General features: G+C 38.0%; 1 protein-coding gene across 26 annotated transcripts in view; it reads right to left on the bottom strand.

The window, feature by feature from the left end:
- Esrrg (estrogen related receptor gamma) overlaps window positions 1-18,204 on the bottom strand; it is a 592,284-nt gene that overhangs the window by 413,044 nt on the left and 161,036 nt on the right. For 20 of the 26 annotated variants that reach the window (XM_048809368.1, XM_048809360.1, XM_048809366.1 and 17 more), the window contains one exon: window positions 5,628-5,719. The gene's annotated coding sequence lies outside the window, so the exon portion shown is untranslated. Of the gene's footprint in view, window positions 1-2,807; window positions 2,938-5,627; window positions 5,720-9,683; window positions 9,780-18,204 lie in introns of all 26 variants that reach the window. The other 6 variants (XM_048809357.1, XM_048809376.1, XM_048809371.1 and 3 more) reach the window with 3 other exon arrangements.

Genomic DNA, 18,204 nt, shown 5'->3' with positions numbered 1-18,204 from the left:
GATAAAAGTACTTAGACAAAGTCAAGGTTCCTGATTATTTCCAAATCAACTATAATCTCTTTGCATAACTTAATCCCCGGTCTATACTGAGAACCATTTCCTTAAGGTAATGCTATCTTCTGATATATTTCTATTTATATTTTCCAGTTCCCTTTAGCTCTACCTCCACTCCCAACCCCATGCTTGTCTGTTTAACAATTGGCCCTCAAATAAATAAAGTCCCAATTTTTGACACTTGCTGATTTCCATGGTTTAAATACTCCCCTGATGGCTGATTTCCACTCCCAACTCAACAATGGTACCTGGAATTGGTAAAGAGATGCCCAATAGCATGTCCCTTGATACACTGTTTCCACCATCCACATGCAAGAGTCAGGCCTCCAAAGCACAGGTAACAACAAAATGTGGTTAATGTTATTAGAAAATGAAAAGTTTTGAGTATTTATTACTTTCAGTTTAACATAATTGTTTTTGTAAACATATCATTTAATATTTAATAATATTAAATAAACACTGGCTCACATAATTCCTAGAAATGAAATAACTGCATTTCTTGGTAGAAACAGGCTCTTGTGCACTAGTGAGCTCTCCCCAAGGGTACTTCACTTAGGCTTCTCAGTAGAACTTTCTCTTAGAGTCCTGCTGTGCCCACCTCCTGGATTGTTCTCTCTTTCCCTCCATTGATCCCTGGCTTGCTTACCTCACAGTGCCTTCTTGCAGGATATCAGCACCTCATCGTCCCTTCCTTTGCCCAATTTTGTTAGCATTTTTGGAGAATATTATACATTTAACATTTCAATGTGCACATTTTATTATCTCAGCCACTAACTTGTTTTGCATACTATCCTTTCTCCCAATACCAAATTAGAGTATATCTATTTTATACCATTAATTATTAACTGTGGAAAAGGGCAGGGACAAAGTGCATATTTTAGATGGATTTGACATTTCATCTCCTATGTCTATCTCACTTAGGTTGAGAACCACAACTGAAAAATCTTAGTTCAGTAAATGTCTGCCACATAGTAAGCACTCAATAATTACTTGAGCCAGAAGCAGTGGGCACACTTGTAATCCCAGCAACTCTGGAAGCTGAGGCAGGAGGATTGCAAGTTTAAAGCCAGCCTCAGCAACTCAGCGAGGCCTTAAGCAACTCAGCAAGACCTTGTCTCTAAATAAAATACAAAAACGGGCTGGGATGTTGCTCAGGAGTTAAGCATCCCTGGGTTCAATCCCTAGTGGTAATAATAACAATAACAACTTGAAACCAGAAGCCAGAAGATATTTAAATAGGAAAACTAAATCTCCATTAACTACTTCAGTAATTAGCTAAAAAGGTAGATCCCTTGTCAAGGTAGATACAGTAACATAGTAAAAGTCAAACTGTTTTTTCGTACTCTTTCACCCAACACAAAACACTTCTGGGTTCAGATGTCTTAGGTATTACATACATATCAATTCCTCAGTAATCACCAAGTGACTATAGTCTGACTTGAGGCTGACACCATCTACCTGGAAAGAGCTACAGATGGAGGGCTCAGTCCCAAAAGATTGACCTCCACTTCAAATACCAGTCAAAAGTTGTTGGCTACCCACAATTGCCGGCTGACTTGGCTACAAATGAGATTTTTTTTCCATGACACCCTTCTCTTATTTGATTAATCTGTTAGAGTAGCTAATGGAGCTCAAAGAATTACTTACTTTTACCAGTTTATTATGTCAATAAAGGGAACTACAAAGGGCACAGACACACAGATGAGGAGGAACTGGGGAGAGCTTTGTGGAAAGGGACACAGAGCTTCCCACTCTCTGTAGTGCCCACCTTCCCAGGACCTCTACCATTCAGCAACCTGGAAGCTCTCATCCCTGCAGTGAAGGGATTTTCATGGAAGCTTTTCAAAGTAGGCACAACAGGCTATTAACTCACTCTCCAGCTCCTCTCTGCTCCTGGAGGACAGGAGGTGGGGTTGAAAGTTCAGAGCTTCTGATCTTGGGCTTGGTGACCCACTTCCACCCAGGAGCCCAACAAGAGTGGCCTCATTAGAACAAAAGACACTCCTGTCAGTCGCACAGGAAATCCCTAGGGATTAAGAGTTCCAAGGGAGTGTCAGGAACTGGGGGGCAGAGAAACCAAATATGCATTTCTTACTATAAATCGCAATTTCACAGTCTTTAGTTTCACAGTAGTTTCTGACTTCTTGTAGTATAGGTCAATAGCTTCGTGAAGGCATATAATAGAGAAACATAGGTTAATATGTCAGGGTATCGTTCCTTCTAAAGGAAATGAAGTCAATGTTTTCTACCAGGACTCTAATACATAAGCACATTACCATTAAGAGGATAAAGGGGTTGATAACTTTATTAATGTAAAAGCGAACATTTGGAGGTTCCTGCTGTCACATTCTCAGAGATCCCTGAGACATGTAAACACACATACAAGCGTGTGTGCATAAATATGTAGGGTCAATCACACACTTACCTACCATAGGTGGCATTACTATAAACTGACTTCATTAGAACTAACAGTATTTAGAGATCAAATTTTTTACTCCCACTTACTTTGAAATAACATAATTACTTGTGTCTCATGGATCCTGAGGAAAAAAGGGGGTAAAAGGTAAAATAGCAAGAGAAAGTGAATAGCCTTCCTGTTCCTATGGAAATCTTGACTTATACTAAAACAGTCATGGATAAGCATATAACCTACATTTCAAGATCAAAATTGCCACATCACATTCTTTCTGAAATCAGAGGCGAAATTTTAGACTATCATTGTTCAAATTCATTTGCATTCCCTGGGCACATACCCAGTGGCAGAAATTCATCAAGAGGCATTCTCAAGACCTCTGAAATATCCACCTTGCAGATTAGACACACTTGCAAACTCCAGAACCGTATGAGTGGGTCTTTCTTTTTTTCACTGGTACTTATATTTGCCTAGAGAAAGAAGCATATTTTCAGAGAGTCTGTTAATAAAAAAAAAATTGCAAAATTTGGTCCTACTTAGCCAGCATTAAGCCTTCTGCTAATTCTCAATCATAAGTAAATAGCATTGACAGAGACATTAAAGATGGAAACAATAAAAAAAATAGTCAGGAAGTGCAGAAAAAAAGACCACCTCGATATTCCATCTCAGTTTGCAAAATAGGTATGAAAATATCAACAATATAAAAATAGACTGGAACATTTTTTTTTTTTAGGCAAGGGGGAAACTACTCAAGATTTCATAGGATGGGTGTCTAAAAGGTTTAATTGATTACTTGATCAGTTTGCTGGTGAATGATTAACCGATTAGTCAGAAAGCTTTGAATTAGTTACTAGAGCTCTGCCTCCCCTGAATAAAATGCGGGAGTCTTCGTTCTCCCACCCTCTGTGACAGATGATATCTGTTTTCTCCTGTGAGTTTGAATTTAAGAGCCACTGAAGCTCAGCAACAGTATATTCTGGCTCAAATGAGCTGAAAATTGCATTCAATTTGAATTTCAAAAATGGAGGGCAGGAAGGGGGGAACAAACCCTCAGCACCCGTCAAGTCTCCACACTTTTCAACTACTTCCGGCTGCTTAGTCGCATTCTGCCAGGCTGGGGACCTGAAACCCAGGATGTGTTGCAGGGGAAAGAGCATCGCTGGATTCCTGCCCAGTCTGAGTTTAAAAATAAACTTTTAATAGTCAGGATCAAAGCAAACCTCACTCTTACGCACATGCATAATGCAGAATGCGAACCCACCAGAGAAATAGATTTCTTCTTTTCCAAACTCAAACTGGCCCGCCCCCTTCTTCCTTTCTTTATGTACTCTGGAGGTGAGAAAGGTGAAGGTGGCTTCCCCTGAAAATTCTAGAAAAAGTAAATTTTTTTCTAAATTAAAAAATTAATTCCTGTTCGGCTTACTCAAGACCCTCATTCCTTGCTACTTGATTGCCCCCCTTCAACTGCCCCACATTTTAGAGTAGATGTGTTCTTGGAAAGTGGAGCGAGTAACCATTGATTTTTCAAATCAAATCATATTTTAAATGCTCTGAGAGAGTTGGTTATTTAAAGGAATCTGGTGATAAATTATTTTATAAAGCCAAGACATTTTTAGTGTGCAAATAACTGCCCCTTCATGCCATGGCACGGCAAGTGTGAATCTGAAGCATATCCAAGTTTCCTTAAAGCAGGGCACACCTGTAGTTTTTAACAAGTAGATTTAAGTACCACCAATATTTAAAACCAAACTGATGCTACACAAAACAACAGATGATATCCCAGAATCGTGTAACTGAATGATATGGGGCCAGAACTCCACTTTAGGAGAGTTTGAGCTTAAGCAGAACGAATACCACATTCATTCCAATCCACGGCAAACATGGAAACATATTCTCCCACTGCCTAAGTTATTCTCAATTTATGAATTAAGCAACTTGGGTGCCATGAAAAAGGTAATTCTACTTCCAATGTACTATTTTCAACATGGAAGCAGGAATCTGCTGAATGCTGTTCAGAAATCTGACTTACTCCAGAGAGTACAGTAGCAAATGCCATGGAGAAATGCCACAGGGAACAAGTGCACACGGATCCCTATATACTGCTCCATTGGACACCACAATAGGTACCGGGGAAACCAATGAATCACTGATCCTGCCTTGGAAGAGGCAGTGGTTGTCCACCCTTGCTGATTGACACACCTATGTGAGAGTGTCATGGAGAGAAAGAGAAGGCAGAGAAACTCCAACAAAAGATCTGTTCCATACTGTCATCCTCCTGTGACAGTTGTTATTACAGGGTTCCTAGATCCAAGTGAAGGAGATGGGTAATTCATAGGACTGAGTAGTTGTTGGGAACTTCAGAAAATAGGCATTACATGATTTTCCCTAAAAAATGGAATGCAGCTGAGAGTGGTGTAGCACACCAGTCATCCCAGCAACTCTGGAGGTTGAGGCAGAAGGATCAGAAGTTCAAAGCCAGCCTGAGCAACCTAGTGAGGCCCTCAGCAACTTAGTGAGGTCCTGTCTCAAACTAAAAAATTAAAAGGGATGGGGATATGGCTCAGTGATTAAGCACTCCTGGGTTAAATCCCTAGTACCAAAAAAAAAAAAAAAAATGCAGTATGAACTCAGCCTTTGAATATTCTTGGGGGCAAAAAAAAAAAAAAAAACCAACAAGTACTCAATTGGTAACTAATGACATAAAGAACCTTCAGCAAATTCACATAAGCTAGAATCAGAAGATAGGGCTTCCTATCTAAAGCACAAGAGAACATGTAAATCAAAATAATATTTTATTTCTTGCACATAACCGAAAGACAAGAATTAGCCACTGCTTACTGGTCAACGTAGTGAATCACCAGAAACAAAGGCAAAATCACTGTGGGATCAGGCAACATACACTCAGTAAAGTCCAATTTGTCAGACTGTTTCATAATAGATAACATTTTAAAAGCATCAAAATGATTTTGCATTTTAAAAGACATAATGAGGAAAACATCATAGTCTCTTCATTTTTGTTACTTATAAAACACTTGTCAGCACAACACTGAGGGAGAGAGACACGGAGGCCACTTAACCCTTTAGTGTATATCACCGGGCATGGTATTGTGTAGATTTTTAAAGAACATTAATATCTCCTATCTGGTAGGGGACAGCTTACCTTGCAAACTGCAACACTGTTAGCGTAGGATTTTTTTCTTACATCTTCATAATTTAATATTGTTTCATTGATGAACCAGTAGATTGTCAGCTCTATTCATTTATGTGACGTGAGCAAGCATCCAACCCAAAAAAGGAAAAAAAAAAAAAAGTGAGGTCAATTTTCGTGGCCGCTGCATTTAATAAAATCTCCCAGGCAATAGAGTTAAGCACACATTAATAGCTATGACTTAGTATGCTCTGCCTTTAGCAAGTCTTTGATTTTCCTATATATATACTCGGGGCTATATTAACACTCACACGAAGGTACAATCCTCATTTTTATTTTAAGTTTTCTTCCTTCTTAGGCTTTATCAGATTTATTAATCATCCAGTCTCTCTTATTTATAGTGAATGCTCTGGTTAGGGTTTCAAAGCATTTTTCCATTAAATTCATTTATAATTTTCCGAAAAAAATAAATTCTTCTAAGACCAATGGATTTTTCATTTATTTCACATTTGTCTCAAAACATGAGGGCTTTGCTTCCTATTGCTCTGATTCTCAGAAAAGACAAAAGGCAACAGGAAGAAAAGCACAAGTTTTCTCATGGAAAAACTTGAAGCTTCTGTTTCAAATAATTCCACAGTGGATTTTAAACAAACATGCATCAATGCTGTTTTAAGAAGAGCATCTATCAAAGGAAGCTACTGGGTTGAACCTCATTGTCACTACTTTCCCAAATTTGACCTACAACAATGGTAACTCCATATGATTTAACTTAGTTCTCATATCTTCACCCACACAATACAAGGACTGTTCAGAGCAACAAAATGATCCTTTAGATATCCAGGGGGATTCTGTGCTGAACTTACAGCTCAGGGAAGAAAGGGGGAAGGTTGTGACCCAGAAGTGACAGATATACCCTAATGATTGATTTGGTGAACACTTTGGTACAATTTATTACATAAACGAGGTGGTGAAATTAATTATCCAAGTGGCCCCGGTCCATTTCCTATCATCCTTCTTGAGACATGAATATGATAAATCTGGACACCGGGGAACATTTTAGAGAAGGTTGTGTTGCCATTAAATGGCTCTCAGACTCTCAGAGGGGCTTCTAAATCTGTTCACTAAGACACCCTCCAAACCCACACCTTGCCCATTTTCTTTCAAGAACAAAAAAAAAGTCAAATCCTTGACAAACAAGATTAACCTTTCAGTCTCAACTTTGTCTCAACACCCCAATGCTGGAAAAACCAACTGGAATCATGCTTTGATCATTTGCTTCAAAAATGCCAAAGAGAAACTATTTCTCTGCTAGAAAACAAAGGGATAATTTTGAAATAAATTCTTGCACAGAATCAAAGCTGAAGACCAACTCAGTCTAGAGACCAAGGAAGCTCCTGGTATAGATTAGAATTTGACAGGGTCTAGAATAAAGATAGGAAGCTGCTTTGTAGAAAAAAGTAGGGGATAGTTTTGATATAGTCATGAATGGAAAAAAGATATGAAGACTCAAGAATCCAAATATATTCATTTTCTAGGATTGTAAACAAAGGAGTTCTATTTAAAAAAAAACTATAATTTTTATAAGTATAAAAAAATAGGAGAGAACCCACCTAATTGGCACTACTGGGATAGATGCCCCACAGGAGCTAATTTAGGTTGTCATTTATTTTTTAAAGAAAGCTAAGGACTTGAGAGGGACCAAAGAAGGACATGAGTCAACAAAATCCTGCAGGTGCTGATTCCAACAGGTGTGTTGCTGTTGTTGTAATATGGACAATGGTCGTGATCAATGTGATTGTAGATTTCTAGATAATTTTTAAAATATACTACTTGTGAAATTTCACCTCTGAATTTGACAAAAATACAAAATGATGTTAGAATTGTAATAATGGCTTTGGGATCCAGTTCTTCTCATTTCCCCATATACAACCTCTTTGAGCAGAGGAACTCAACTCAGTAGATTCAGGGTTTACAGGTGAGGAAAATGATGCAGACATCAGAAGAGCACATGGAATTAGTTCCTGTTACTGCTATAATGGCCTCTGAGGATAAAATATAGTATACATTTCCCCAGATTAATTGTTTTAAGTTGTGACAATCAACCCAGGTGGAAGATTTCCACACTGTGGATAATTTACTAAAGAATCGAGAAAAAATACTATTGTAAACTGTCTTTAAAAGTTCAGTTACCATTATGGAAAGCAGTATGGAGATTCCTTAGAAAACTTGGAATGGAACCAACCAGCTATCCCACTCCTCAATTTATACCCAAAGGACTTAAAATCAGCATACTATAACGAAGCAGCCACATCAATGTTCATAGCAGCTCAACTGACATCTGGTTGTACATGATATAGAATTATACCAGTCATATAATCATATATGCACATAGGCAATCATGTCCAATTCATTCTACTAATTCTTTCTCTCCACATACCTCCTTCCCCTTCCTGCACTCCCCTCTGTTTAATCCAAAGTAGTAGAAGATATTCTCCATTTATGCATTATGTGTCAAAATGCAGTCCACTGTCATGTATAACTAATTTGAACAAACAAAAAAAATGAAAAAGAGGAAAAAGGAGAAACAAAACAGTTCCTTTGAACTTTTAATCTTAGTATATAGTCAGTGAGTAAAAGACAAAGAAGAGATTCTTCAGCTTCTAGATTCCCTACCATATGGTTTTTGTGTGAGTATAAATAGCTTTGATTATTTGAAGACTCTTTTTTTTTTTTTGGATTTCAATAATAGCAGTTAGAAAACTTTATCCAGTGCAAGTGAGCTACTGATTGCTGGAAAGATGTGGAGAAGAGAAGGGTTCAGATCCCAGAGAGCTAGCTCTAACGAGAGAGAAAACAGAATGATAGTATCTATGTGATGTCCCTTGAAAGGAACAGTGGGTCAGAGATGGTAATAGTTTTAAAAGCAGACAATAACCCATCCATTCAGATACAGCTCCTCCAGTGATTGACACAATGTAAGGCTTTCTCTCAGTGACACTGAGCTCAAACACAGAATTACAGATTTAGCTCTCCCAATATTTGCCACCCCACAGTTATGTCTTCCTGCCTACTTTCTGTTGCAATTTGAGAAACATAGGGAAAGCATTTCTGTGAGGGCAGAGTATTTTTTTAAAAAAATAAAGGATTTCTTCCTTAAGTCAGCCAAGTTTTTTGAGTCTAGCACTTTGCAAAATATTCTCCTTCCACTTTAACCCTGGGAATGTAGAAAGACTAAGAAAATGATGGAAAGAAACAAGGAGGTTAGCACAGAGAGATCACACAGCTTCCATTCACTCAAACTTGGAACACCATTCATATACTCAAAATCAAAAGGAGTGCAACCTCCCCTTGGTTTATCATCCCATTCCATGGAGGATGGAAGAAGACCATTGCTGATAAGGGCCTTACAGCAGATTCTCCCTAGAGCCCTCATTTTACAAGCAAGGAGAAGGAGGTCCTGGAAGACAACAGGACTCAAAAGGTGGTGACTCGAAGCCAGCATCACTGTGGGCCCCTCTAATGTTCTACCAACCACAGCTGCCTGAAAACCGTAATGGCTTTTCCAAGTCTTAGATGATGGTTAATGACACCCACAGTGAGATAAGATGGAGATGCTCTTCTCTCTCTTGGGGAAAACTGCTCACTGCTTCAGAACCTGCAGGAACAGCTGGGAGGTGGACAAGGCCACAGCTAACCCAGCTTTCAGGGTCACCTCAGCCTTGGAAAGAACACACTGCAAAACTTCAGCGGAGCAAGTTCTGAGCTCAGTTGTCCCAACAAACCATCTCTGGTGGTAATTATGACATTTCTACTGATTCATTAAAAACTTTTCATTACATCCGTCTACTTACAATAGAACAGCTCCCTCCATCTTTAATAAAATAGAGTGGTAAGAGAAATACTCGGTACCAGGTAAAGTCCAAACCGAAATGATAGCATCACTTGCTCCATCAAGGAGGCCAAGAAACAAAAGAGGAAGGAAAAAGCGAGCTTTATTAAAGGAAGATAAGTGCAGAGAATGCTGAGGAGGGAATGTGGGGAGGAAGGAGGCATTTGCTCAATCAGTACCTATTTTCAGAATTTCCTTCAAGCTGGCTTGGACTGAGAGCCATCAATTATTTAAAATAAAAGATGTAACATGATGCTTCCTTCGTTGAGGCAAATCTGCAAGCAGACCCCAAGAGAAAATAAAAAATGAATTAGGCAGAATTTATTAGTGTGCTTGAAGAAAACAAAGATTTAGCTATTTGAGACTGACTCTCGTTTTAGAAATAGTTCAATTTTGTCTCCTAAAATCCACAAACCTTTTCCCCCCTTTTCTCCTCACCTATTTATTTATCATTTTCTACAGTAGACCGCACACAAAAGGAGGAATGAATCATTTCCTAAACTTCTCCTTTCTTTTCAGATTGGGCTTGATGTATTGTCTTCATTTAAATTACAAATACACTAATCTGTAACACTGTTTACCAAGTAGCATTTTAAATGAAAGATACAAGAAATTGCATCACTCACATTTTAAAAATGACTTTAGACTCCGGTCCTCATAAAAAAAACAGCCGACAGTGTTCTCTGCCTTTGGCTGCTATATTTCAAGTCCAGTGAATGAAATTCAATTAGTGGGCTTTGTACTTAGGACATTATGATTCTGATGGCTGGTCTGATCAAAACGGGTGTGCCAAGGCCTAGTTCTGAATTTTGGCAGCGCTTAGTTAAGGAAAAATTCAATGGAGTGGGTTGGCATGAGAGAAGTTAGTTTCAGAGATGTTTAATTTTCACCATGATTAGAAAATACAGGAGGAGATCTGCTCCCCAGGATGGCTCATTAGTATTTACTAAGTAAACGAATTAACTTTTGGAGAGTCCTCAATACCTGAGTCTGTCATTACCAGTTTTAGTACTTTCTAAAAATAGCAACTAGCTTAACATAAACCAGGAACTGAAGGGAATCAAATACACCACAGATTTGATTCAACCTTAGCTTTGGATCTGCCTCTGCTGGTATTCCAAATACGTAATGGACCAGAATCTTAGTGATGCTGACGTCAACTGCCTAATATAAACAAAACAATAAGCACCTCAAACAAATCCTGGGTCTTTACAGTGAAGACTCAGACAACAGCCTCAGTTCAAGAGAGGACATGTCTTTAGAACTTCCGAAAACAAGACCACTCACAGCAAAAGCCCTGGGCTAATGCCAACCTAGTTCATCAGGAGTCTTGACCCACCTGGACCAGTATTGGGTGAAACACCGCTGAAACACCGCTGAAACACCACTTTATATCTACACAGATCAAACAGAATGCTAAGAGTAAATCAAACTGGTCAAAACATGGCCTGACGGTTTGGACAGCAAAAATAGAGAAGCAATGGTGGAAAATTTCAGAAGGATCCACCTACAGCCATTGGTCTATTAATAATCATCTAAATTAGCCAACTGAGATCTGAATATCTATTTGAGCTTCAGGGTTGTTGTCTTAAAATACAGATCAGGGGCTGGGGATGTGGCTCCATGGTAGAGCATGTGCTTAGCATGCTTGGGACCCCAGGTTCAATCCTCAGCACCTCAAAAGAAAAAAAAAACCCACAGACTGGCTCACGTTATATCTTTGCAGACACAAAGGAACATTCTTGGCCTCTCTTTTCTCTCATCACCATTATCCATCCCATCTCCAAGACATTCCCCCTTCGTGGAAAACAATGACGGGAATGATCACATTAAATTCCAAGAAAATTATTAATGCAATATATATATATACAGATTCCAGAAGTGACATCTGACTTCTCAGGACACTCCTTGGAAAGTTGTTCTAGGCACTTTATATATAGCCCACAGCTCCCTACAGATGGTGGCCTTGACACCTCATGAGTGCCCTTGGTCTTATTTTTTCTCTGACTCAAAAGTGTATCACCCCCGTCTGTTGTTGATATGAGTATATCATATCAATGTGTTTTCAGAGATAAAGAGATCCACTTTGAAACAAACCTTCCCCTGGGTCAAATACACATTCATTTCTTTCTCACAAATGGGCTGCTTCAGATGTGTTTTCTCAGAATTCATCAGGAGCATGAAGGGCTATGGTGGTTTGTTCCAGCTTATAGGGGTTAGTTAGGCCTCTGCATCTCTTCCCAATTCCACACTCGGTGAACTCATGTTTGTAGCTTGAAACTATCTAGTATTTATATGAAGAAACTTGGCAAACAACAGAAATCAGACGAGGTTGCCCTCCATCCCCAACACTCCCCCCACACACACACACCAGTTAAACAGCCAGTTTTCTACCACATCATTGTAAAAGGCTTTGATTTCATCATATCCTTCCTGGCAAATAAAAAATACTATACAGTGTCCCACATTAATCCCTATCTTTTTTTTTCCTTTATGATGAAGACTAACCAGTAGTTCACCAAACTCCTTGTTATTTTGCACATAGTTCGACTGATTTCCCTGGTCAACCCTGAACTTATGTTGTCATGGGACTGAGTTTCCTCCATGTAGAAAGAGGAGTAATGGGAGTCTCTCCATAGGTGGTACATGAAACCCTTCCTCACCCCATATCCCACATGTTGTCCTTTCTGCTACCTTGACTTCCACACACCAAAGTCAGAGAGCCACCAAGACAGGAGGTCTGTCTTCACATTGCCACTTGAAAGAGATTCATCCCAATCAGGAATACTCATTATGGACTTTATGTAATGAAACAAAAATAATTTTTATTATGTTTGAACCATTAGATTTTAGGGGGAGGCGGTATTTGACATCTGAATCATCATGACTACACTCAAGACTCTTTCTCCTCTTTTTTAAAGCTATTTTCTTTCCTACCTTTCTTGGATATGATACATCCAGGGATGAGGACTGATCAAACTGGGGAAGACAGACATAGGGGATCTCATATGATACTGCTTTCTCACCCACAGTTTTTATTTCACTTGAGAATCTTTGGTTCTGTGTGTCTGGGCAATTCATTCCAATACTTATCAGCTGTAAAGCTGTGCTCCTTCCATAAACTTGCAATACAGGGGGCAGCTTCCTCTTTCTCCTTTCAGTGATGTCACCTAAATGAGATGTTCCAATTTAGAATCATTTCCACGTTAGAAATATATGAAGAATCCAATCCATATGCCCTACGACTTGTCAAGGAAATTAACTATAAAGACAGTATCGATATTATACAATTAAAATGAGAGCTCTTAACATATTTAATTTCCCCCTGACCTGACTTTCTTCAGTCATTATGGACAAAAAGTATGAATTCATTATTTGCAAATAGCCCAGATTGCTTAATATATTCTGGAAAGAACTGAGAAACCCTCTTGTGTGCACATGCACATACATCCAAGCATGCAGGTTCCTCTATCAAGGGCAAATATGATGATAAAGGTAAAGATAAGGAATATGATAAGCTGTTAACAATGCAGACTCAAGATAGTGGAAACATAAACACATTTTGGGTGCATGTATCTTCCATAACACCCAAAAGAAAGGAACAAGGGAGGGAGGGAGGGAGGGAAGGAAATTAAAAAAAAAAATCCTTTTAACCTTTCCAGATTATTTACTATATAAAGCATCATATGTTTTGCCCCTATAAACTTGCATAAGGAATCTATTTGGGGGTGTTTTGGATTGTTGTGTTTTTAAAAATTTAACAATCACAGCTCTGAAGCTTAATCACTTGTATGTGCTACCAAACCAGATGGTTCAAGTGGGTGTTTGTTTACAAGCTCTTTGCATAAGGTTTTTTAGCTTCTTTTTAGGCCAAAGCTGAATATTTCAACTCAGAAAAGAGGCAATAAAGAATAAATGGGGGGAAAAAAAACACTGGATTTCATAGGTCCCTGGGCTTCTTCCCCTCACTCCACCTCTGTCTTGTGCACTTTTCCAAGGATACATCAAGGACTAAAGAAACAAGAACGTGTACACTCAGAGTACTCCTCTGTGTGGAGCATCGACACACTCTGGAGGCAGGAGGCATCCACCATGGACCACGCACTGTTCTGGATGCTATCAGTGGACCAGCTAGAAAACCACAAAGCACTCTGTCTTCCCAACCCCTTTGCCATCCTGAAGCTCTAGAATTCAGTGTGTTTCCTGTTGTTAGTGGCATTTGCACTAAGCTGTTTGCACAAGACACATTCACTCCCAGCTTCCTCCTTCTGCAGTAGATGAAAAGAAAGAAAGAAAATTCACATGATTTCCCCATTCTTTGTTGTGGATGCATTAACCACACTTACTACCTACAAACTGCAAAGTCCCACAGGTTTATTTACTGCAAAATAAGTAAAAGAATCATAAAGGTTTCCCATAGAAGAATGAAAGGCACAAACTTTCCTGGCTTTGCAAATAAACAGCATGTATTTCTTATTTTCTTGATGAGAACATTATGTCTCTCCTAGCTCTCCGTCTGCTCTGGTACTATAACCAACCATTCAGTTGAAATAAAACACAATCAAAACTTGCTACCTTTATTTTTTTGTTTTGAAATTGCTATAATTAGTTATACATGACAGTAGAATGCATTTTGACACATCACACATAAATGGAGTATAATTTCTCATTTTTCTGGTTGTACATGATGCAGAATCACACTGGTCATATAGTCATATATGTACATAGGGTAATAATATCAGATTCATTCTACTATCCTTCCTATCCCTATACCTCTCACCTCCCTTCACTCCCCTCTGCCTAATCCAAAGTACCTCTATCCTTCCCTAGCACCATGCCCTCTATTGTGAATTAGCATCCACATATCAGAGGAAAACATTCCGTCTTTGGTTTTGGGGGATTGGCTTATTTCACTCAGCATAATATTCTCCAGTTCCATTCATTTACCAGCAAATTCCATCATTTCATTCTTCTTTAAGGCTGAGTAATATTCCACTGTTTATATCTATCACATTTTCTTTATTTATTTATCTGTTGAAGGACACCTAGATTGGTTCCATAGTTTAGCTATCGTGAGTTGCGCTGCTATAAACATTGATGTAGTTGCTTCACTGTACTATGCTGATTTTAAGTCCTTTGGGTACAAACCAAGGAGTGGGAGAGCTGGGTCAAAGGGTGGTTCCATTCCAAGTTTTCCAAGGAATCGACATATTGCTTTCCATATTTTAATATGAGTAATAATGTTCAGCAGAGTTAGCCTACCCAGTATTTATGTCTTAAATCATAAGCTAATCTTTTGTGCCACCTAAACTTTTGTTGAAAACAAAAATGGTCTCTTTCTTGTCACTGCCTAATCAGTTCCAAAAACAATGATATTTGCAGTGAAAGAGGCAAGTCTCTTAGTATTTCAGTGAGTTTAATTCTATCAAATTGTTTATAAAAAATGAGCAAGAAGTTATAAACTAATAAAAAATGCATTTGGTCACTATTATGATTTTTCTCCTTTAATACTTTGGGGGAAAATTGACTTTTGTATTTTTAATAAGTTCTTTTGGGTCCACTTCTCAAGATGTAATATCATTTGTGACTTTAGACTATTACTGTTACCATCAACCTTTCGTGTCCCCAGGTTCCACATCTGTGGATTAAACTGCCTGCAAATAGAAAATAGATGAAGAAACAGTGCATCTCTACTGGTCATGTTCACTTTTCTTGACACCTTCCTTCAATTACATAGTATAACAACTATTTACATAGGATGTCCATTAATTAGGTATTTTAAGTAATCTACAGATGATTTAAAGTACACAAGAGGATGTGTGCAGTTTACATGAAAATATTATGCCACTTTAAATAACAGACTCGGGCATTTGTAGATTTTGGTATTTTTTAAGAGTCCTGGAACAAATCTATGTATATGGAAGGAAAACTGTAATTTCACAGAAACAACACAGTTTCTGGCATACACCTTGTACTCCATGGACATATGCTTAGTGAATGAAGGAATAAATTAGTAGATATGAGTATTCTCTTTCAATTCTAATGATCTCAAAACTTGATTTAATATATGCCATTAGTCTTTGCAATGTAAAGTTAGGAACACCTAGATAAATTAGCACAATCATGATTTATGTGACTGTTTTGCCCCTTATTCTGGAAGTAACTTTAAGAAAGAGCTTTTTCATTGTTTATAGCTTTTAATAAAGGAGAGTGTATCTGGTGTAATTCAAACAGAATTGAAATACTATCTTGATTTTCAACAAAAGAAATAAAGCTTAGAAAATATACATGTGGTATGGAAACAGTGTCCACCACATAGGAATCAATCCTTAAGTAAAACTCATAGATAAAAACCAAATGCATGTAAAGGTAAAGACCTGTTGTAAGTGTAGAAAGTCAAACAGAAACCCAATTCCTGGTTTGCTAACTATTCTTCCACTGATGCTAAGAGTAAATATTCTTATTTACAACACAGACCATTTTGCACAATTACTAAAGACGCTTATCCTATTGAGTAGATGGGAACTACAGTTTCATATATGAGAACAGCACAAAACCAGGGTATATAGTTTTTGCTCATAATTTCAGGAGGCAGGAAACTCTTCCAGAAATTCATATTATTAGTCTTATGCTACAAGCACACATCTCTTTAATTTTATTTTAATATACAGTCTCCACCTAATGAAAGGTCACTGATAGAACTTTTATAAGATGTTGATCGTGAAATTTAGTTTAAAATTAGTGGTCATCTGAAAAAAGAATGTACAAAACCAAGGTGTGATTGCCTCTAATTATATCCCTTTATAAAGAACACTGTGAAAATCTATCCAGATCTCAGCACATAGAGCGCTCTGCTACAGATCAAATGGGAGTAGAGATAGCAGCAATGCCCATGGAATATCATGGATCCTACACTATTTATGTCTTATATCCTGCTAGCAGCAGCATTTAGCATCAAACACAGATTATTCAGAGACTTAGATGATGCAGCAAGTGTCAATACTGATGTTACTATACATAGCCCAATAAACTGCACTTTGGACAATGAGAGTAGTGTTAAGCTCAGGAACCACTCCGGGTATTAATGCCTTAATACAGATACATTGCTATAAGCATAGTTTACAGCATAGAATATAAACACAAATCCAGGGATACTAATAAATCACTTTCTTGACTACTTAAAAATATACTGCCAAAATGGGCTTTATGCCTTACACAATGGAGCAGAAGGCAGCGATATATATTTAAATTTTCCATTTTTAAGCTGTCACTCAAAAACTTTTCATACTTTTTTTAGCTTATTGATCTTACCGGCTTGTGATAAGACTTCAACTGCTTGGTTGGGCTGTTTTTAGCTTTTGCTTCTTATTAAAAGAGCTAAATCGGGAATCATAAAATGCTACTAATTTAGCAGTTTTCAATAGAAATGAAAGCTAAAAACAGCACCAAAATAGTGTAATCCTCATACTTTATTGCCCTAGAATCCCAGATTCAACTACCATGTAGCATATCTTTGAGTATGACAGAACTGTGTATGTATTTGCATCAATATATACCAGAAAATAAAAGCTTATATTAAATATGCTAAATAATTGCTACTGATTTCTGATTTTGTTAAATATGTTTGCACATGGATACACACACATAAGTATACATACAGACTATATCTAGTTTCTGTGCTTTTATATTCCCTTCTTTTTTTCTTTAATTTACAAAGAAACATCCACCCTTAATTCCTTAATATTTCGTCTACTCCTTATCTTAAATATACACCTGGCATCAAAACAGCATCTGCAGAACAGCTGGGTGATGGCCCAAATCTTCTCAATCAACTTGTAAAACTGCCCAACATTAGGCCCAACATAAATCATAATCAAAAAAATTTTTAAATGCCAATTCTGTGATCAGAACCTTGTTCTCTCAAATCCGTGTCTGCTTCTCAAATTAGACTTTCTATGAGCTCTTCATAAAGTGTGATTTGTTTCTCCCTTCAGTGCTGGACTCAAAGTTCAAGGTTCAGTGTGAAAGGGATAGTGGCCCTCCAAACTAATTGCCCATATTTTGCAAAGGGCTGTAGGGAAAGACAAAACCTCAGCCTCACAAGGACAAGATCCATAATAAATGTTTCTGTGATGAATGAGTTGTGTGGTCATGGTCGGGGTTCTCAGTGCAGTCCTGAATCTTGCCCACTCAGATATGACAAAGCACTGGCTTTGCTCTTATTCTTCAGGGCATCCTCCTCTCATGTCCTCACCAGTAGGAATGCTGGTAGCAACTACTAAACAGGCATGAAATTTATTCTCAACAGCACCTGCAACTGGATTTTTTGTTGCTATCATTAAGCCCACCTTCTAAGTAAACCCTGAAATCTATGCAAGCAGAATATGTTAAAAAATTAGATATTTTCAGGGTTGGGCATGCAACTCAGTGGTAAAGTATTGCCTAACATGTGTGAGGCCTTAGATTCAGTCCTCAGCATTATAAAATAAAATAATTAATAAAAATATTTACAAAGGAAAGATCTGTTTCTTTCTCAGTACATCAAATGTCATTGGTCTTCAAAAACGTTCCTTATTTACTTGCTATCGCTGATTGTCAAGATTTTTAATCTTCCTGCAATATTTCAAACTGAGTCCCCAAATCTTTCCTGACAGTGCCTCACTGCCAGCTACTAGCATGTGGACAGCACCAGGAGCCATT

This window comes from Marmota marmota, unplaced genomic scaffold, assembly GCF_001458135.2.
Source record: "Marmota marmota marmota unplaced genomic scaffold, marMar, whole genome shotgun sequence".
Lineage (NCBI taxonomy): Eukaryota > Metazoa > Chordata > Mammalia > Rodentia > Sciuridae > Marmota > Marmota marmota.
Note: the sequence above shows the minus strand (reverse complement) of the source record. Positions and strands in the feature narration are given on the sequence as shown.